The sequence below is a fragment of the Mustela putorius genome, unplaced genomic scaffold (genome assembly GCF_011764305.1).
Source record: "Mustela putorius furo isolate JIRA1106 unplaced genomic scaffold, ASM1176430v1.1 tig00003901_pilon_pilon_pilon, whole genome shotgun sequence".
Taxonomy (NCBI): domain Eukaryota; kingdom Metazoa; phylum Chordata; class Mammalia; order Carnivora; family Mustelidae; genus Mustela; species Mustela putorius.
The window spans coordinates 19662964-19668963 of NW_025422049.1; the positions used below are offsets into that span (position 1 = coordinate 19662964).

A 6000-nucleotide genomic window follows, 5' to 3' on the forward strand; every position below is an offset into this window, starting at 1 on the left:
ATTTAGATTTTTAACTTAGAGTGCTATTTCCCAGGAAGTGCTAAAACCTACACAGTGCCAATGGATCTTTCAGGGGGTTAGTTCTCTTAACATAATGTTTTGCTAGGTTAAAAAACACAAGTAACATATAAAATGTAAGTAAATTTGGTGAGACCCCCTACAACCTCATCCATTATCACAGTGAACAAGTAAACACAACTGCTACCTCCTGCTACCTCTGATTATTCAGGCTGGAATAACAGAGCTGCAGTATGACACAGCTCTTCCTGTAATTAGCAAACAAGAGAAAGAAAACTATCTGCACTGGGGACTCTAAAGAAAGAAGAAGCCATCATTCTTCCAGAGACACATAACAGCTGGGTCAGAATGGGTCAAAATTATTCAGCTAGCCACTCTGAATAAAGGATGTCAAGTGGTCTTCAGTGAGGAGATACGGATTTCTATTGGCAGAATCCAATGTCCTTCTTTTAAAAATCTGTCATGGAGGCATTATGACAGAGTCATGTTTTTGAAGGGTTTGAACAGGCAAGGCATGCAGGCAGACAGTTGTGGGTTTGAGACCTTTATTAGTTCAGCAGAGAGAAATATATCAAATCCTTGACAACTATGCTAAGTTGTCATCTCCCTACACTAGATAGCATAGTTAAGAAAGACACATGAGTCACATCTATCTCTGATACTAACCTAGGTTGTCTAAATATTAAATCATATTTAATGGTACAATAAAAAAGAGTTTATTACCTAAGTGTGCAGTAAGAGACAGATGAGATAGGAAGTACCGGAAACGGGGCAAAAGAAGTCCAATTTAACCACCGAGAAACTGAATTTTCTCCTGCTCCATCAGTGCAGCCAGATAGAGACAAGAAATCAATCAATAGATACACAATATGCTAGGAAAAACCTTATGCCACTGATATGGTTTTAGTTGCCTGGTTTTCTAGAAAAGCAGTGTTTTTAAAGAATCCTTAACTCTTCTTATTAGGGCTAGTAAATGGTTCTCACCTTCTATAGCCTCTTATCCTGAAACTTCACAAAAGAGCCTGAATAAAATATGTTCCATGAGTGAAAACTGAATTAGATTAAAACATGGCAGAGAAGAAAAGGGATCAGACACAAAGTTTACTTTGCTAACAAGAAAGGATGTGGACAATGAGAATGAAGATAAGATAAAAATCAGAAGAATAAATAATATCAGCAGAGGTGAGAGACATGGAACATGTTTTGGGAGAGAGGAACAAAAACAGAGAAGAAAGATTACAATAACAAACCTAATATCCTGTCTTTATTATTTCTATTGTAGTATAAGAAGGGAATGAGTGCAGGAGAGGCTTAGCCAGTGTCAGGGACATTATTTGTGTTCCTGGACAATTTGGACCTTTTGGACTCCACTGGATTATCATGAGGGAATGTGCGTCTTTGCGTTTTCTATACTGCTAGTGCTGTTCCACCTGTCCAAAGCAAACAAAGATCTCATGGACACAGGGGGTAAGATTCAGCACCAACCTCATTAAGAGTATGACTTCAAGAGAGAGAGATTCCTGATGGCTGTTGGGAAAGAATTAAATGTGCTAAACCATTATAAGCTACTATTCAAGAGAGTATACAGATGTCTATGTAAGGAGGGTCAGAAGACCTTAAGCAGGTTTTAAAATTATATTTGTAACTATGTTATGTAGTATGTGGTGATGACAACCTAGCTGTCAAGGAATGGAGAGTCAGACCATTGGCTAAAACCTCAGGTAGATGCCTGAATAGATTCTTGCACAATTTTCTTCATAGTGGTTTAACACAAGAGATTTTTTTTCCCCAAATGAGAAGCTATGACTCTTAATTACAGAATAGCAAACAAAATAAATTGTACTGCTAATTCACAACCTAACATAATTTTAGTATGAAATGCAGCTTTTAATTCAAAATGCTATGGATACAGCAGGAAGCAAACGCATCACATACCCTAGGTTCTCAACACATTTTCATGAAATAGTTCATGGAATGGGAGGAGCCTTACCCAATGTCACGTGGATCGTAGAGGATCTGGTCCTGTGATCTGGCTGTCTTGATTGTCACTCCAGCTGCTTGTCCAGCAGAGCCTTCTCCCTGCTCAGTACTTCCGAGGTCACACTGCCTTTCTGGGGCTCAATGGGCATCACATGCAGATTCCCTAGGTCACGTGTATCTTTGATATTAACCTAGACTGTCCCAAAGGAGACAGGGAATCAAACCAATTCAATAGAAAAGGTGGAAAGAAACTTCCCTACCAAAACTGCAGCATGAGGGTCATTCTGAAACATAGGAAATGAGGTGAAATTTCATCTACTATGCAGATGCCATGTTTATCACCCTTTTGGTTATTATTTGAAATGCTCTCTATGATACAGTTGTTATTTGCTTCGTGATGAAATGAGCTCTCTCATGAAAAGTATGATCTGGGTACAGGCAAGAAGGGAAATAATAGTTGCTGTCCATCTTCTATATCTAAATCTCTGTAGCTATCTTTTAAAAAAAATGCATTCTGTTTGAATTCTTACATCAGTCTTAGTGTGGGTGCTTTTTCTGCACCTATGAAAAATTTCAGCAGAACTGCAATCACACTGTACATACTGTCTCATCACCTGCTAATGAAAAATATGTTTCATTGCTTTGTTTGTCCACTTCATAAAAATGGTTGCATGAAGAAAATTTAAGACACCGGGCAAGAGCCATCTAATGACTAGAAAGAGAACTGCAGATATCTGGATCCTTAGTGGGGAAGGGTGGGAACTAGTTATCCAGACAGTGGCCTTCCTAGGCTTCCATACTTTTTCATCCTCGATTTAAGAATTGTGTTAGGCAAAAATGGAATAACAATTCCTCATTTTAATGTCTTTATTATAATATCTCCCATACATATTGTATCTCTTCATCTTTTAATTTTTCAAAGAAAACAAACCTCCACAATAATGGTCAAAATATAAGGGTTTTCTCTCCATATTTCTAGATTTTTCCTACAGATATTTATACATATGCATGCTTTTTAAACAAGAACATGCTTGATCGTCTCTCCACATCGATATTTTCCCACATCACTTTTTTGTGAATTACTGTTACAAGAGTTGTCTATATTTCTAAAATTTGATCTCATTTTTCTCATAATTAGAATTATTCAAGCTTACTATTTTCAAAGTAAGATTTTTTAAATGGAGAAATATGATATACAGAAGACTGAAATGTTCTCTCTCTCCAACAATACCTATATCCCCAATTAATAAGGTGGCATGCATATTTCCAGATTTTTCTGGCATATAATGTATTAATATAATAAAGGTCATTTTGCAATTTATTTTTGGAATATACCATGGACATCTTTTTTTATTATTATTTAGCTCATTGTATTAGCTCATTCTTTTTACAGTTGCATAGTATTCAACATTATGGATGCACTATCCTATGTGACTATTCTATGTTTTAAACATTAATTTTTTGAATTATTTCTCAAGAGTACATAAAAATACAAATACATACCTTCTACTTGAACCAAAGTCTGGACAAGAGTCTAAATATCTGGAATTGTAAGAAAAGCCCAAGCAACCAGATAACCAGCCTTCTCAGATCCACCTCCAGGTAAAGACAATGGAGTGTGTGTGGTGTCTATTTAAATATCTGTAACAAAACAGACTGCTCCCTCTCAGCTCCATTATGTGTTTCCAAAAAACTCTAAAGATAAGTAAAGTCCAAAGAAGAAAATATAGACCATCATTACTTCAACCACTGAGTTGTTTACTGCTTGCATTTGAGTCTAATCCCTTTGGTTGTTCCCCTCATCATAGATACACTAGGATGTACCATCTGAGATTACATTTATTCACCCATATATTTGAAGATTTTTCCATGTTTATGTATATTTATACATTTTGGGGAAGGTAGGTTTCTCCACCATGTTTTAAAATTCTCGGGGCGCCTGGGTGGCTCAGTGGGTTAAAGCCTCTGCCTTCGGCTCAGGTCATGATTCCAGGGTCCTGGGATCGAGTCCCACATTGGGCTCTCTGCTCTGCAAGGAGCCTGCTTCCCCCTCTCTCTCTGCCTGCCTCTCTGCCTACTTGTGATCTCTATCAAATAAATAAATAAAATCTTTTAAAAAATTCTCTTATTTATGCTGAGACAGGTACTACATGCTAAGTGAAATGTGGAAGAAAGAAGTGGAAAATTTCCTTTCTTTTTTCTCCTAGACATCTTTAACTACTAGACATACTGTTTGTTGTTATATTAACATAAGCCCATTTTTCCTTAGCTTAATATTTTTCAGATTTTAGTAAAAATAGGAACACATATTCTTCTGATAGCTAGGTAGGGATGTAGACAAAGACAGTCCTCTGAACTTCCACAAAAAAGCAATTCTTCTAAGGCATTGAGAATCCACTGACAACCAAACTCCTAATTTTCAGAACTATTTAAATCCCCACAGTTATACATTACTATATAAACTCCTTCACAACAGTAATATTTGTTAGAAACACAATACAATCAAAGTAATATGAAAAGCCAACACCCCAACTAACTTCATTTTTCATTTGGGACTATCACAATCTTTTTTTTTTTTTTTCTAAATAAGAAAGATTTATTTCTCAACATTTGTTTCATCATTTATCCCTTGTTACCACTGCTTTTCATCTGAAACCTAAAATGCACTATTCAGAAGTTAGTTTTGGGCACCTCATAAAGTATTTTTCCCGCAGGTGTAATCTGATCACCACCTCCCCCACTTTCAAAATGTGGACTTTTAAAATATCTGAAGGAATACAAAATTCAGGCATTAATTCCCTCATAGAAACAACGACCCCCACGAAACGACACTTCTTTCTCTCCACTCCAAAGCAGCAGTCCCTTCTTTTCTCACCTTTACTCGAAAGTTTCCAGAAATCACCGAAAATAACTGGCTTTTACGACAGCCATTACCTCCAAGCTTCTTCTCTTCAGGGCGGAAGCCTCCAAGTCTGTATGTAATGCGGCTCCTCCTCCAAGACTGCCCAGGCACAGCTTACATCCAAGCTTCTAGAGAATGCTCCGCCCCTTCTCTGTGATGGAGAAAGCAGGAGGTCCTTCCCTCATTTAGAGGGAGGAGAATCACAAGTTAAACAGCAATACAGTTAACAGAAAGAATTGGGTCCTTTTAAAGAATTTTGAAGCATAATGGCAACATATGTCTGTTCAGTTTCCATTCAAATCCCTAAGGTGGGTGACTTCCTGACAACAAAAAAGAAAAGAAATAGAAGTAGCAAATTTTTTTTTCATAAGTAAAGATGCATTAAAATTCTCCTCGCATATTTTTTTTCAGACCTTCTCTTATACTTTGTCTCTGGTAAATTTGAAACCTGCTAGTCAAGCTCCACTATGAAAGAATGCTGCGTCTTGATTGGGATTGATATGAATGAATACTTTATTTTAGGTAGAATTAATAATTTACAATTTTGTATTTGAATCTGGGACATAATGTATCTATTTTTTCTTTGATTTAGGTCTAATACTTCTTTCCTTAAGCCATTTCTAAACAAAATCCTGAAACAAAATCTGGTTATACCAAAATTGAAAAAAATATGTGTATCAATAGTAAAATCACAATAAGCCAAAGTAAAAAAAAAAAAAAATCAACCACAAACATAGAAATGTTTTTCAATGCATATGACTGGATAAACAAAAATATCCCTAAGCTGGTTCTTATATTTCAATAAGAAAGAAATGAATACCAGGGTAGAGAAACTGGTAAAAGCCATAAGAAATTAGCAATGTTCTTCCTTATCCCCAATATTCATTTTCCTGTGAAGAAAGCATAAATGGTGCACCTTGAAGGTTCTACTTCTAGACTAGAAAGGCCTCTAGGCTGATGGATAGTTTGCTCCAATCTTGGGTTCTGTTAGTTTCATTTCACTCTCCTAATGAGCAGTACTCTGCAATTCACTTTCCCCTCTGAATAAAGCTGAATTTTGGTTTCTGAATTTTGGTTTCATCTGCTATTTTATTTATTTT

At 36.3% G+C, this 6000-nt stretch overlaps 1 protein-coding gene across 10 annotated transcripts in view; it reads right to left on the bottom strand.

The window, feature by feature from the left end:
* Positions 1 to 5008, bottom strand: part of PWWP3B (PWWP domain containing 3B) — a 28933-nt gene extending 23925 nt beyond the window's left edge. For 9 of the 10 annotated variants that reach the window (XM_004779967.3, XM_004779966.3, XM_013049673.2 and 6 more), the window contains exons 1-2: positions 4874 to 5008; positions 2009 to 2194 (exon numbers count right to left, since the gene is read on the bottom strand). The gene's annotated coding sequence lies outside the window, so the exon portion shown is untranslated. The remainder of the gene's footprint in view (positions 1 to 2008; positions 2195 to 4873) is intronic. The other variant, XM_013049668.2, reaches the window with a different exon arrangement.
* Between the last annotated feature and the right edge of the window lie 992 nt (positions 5009 to 6000).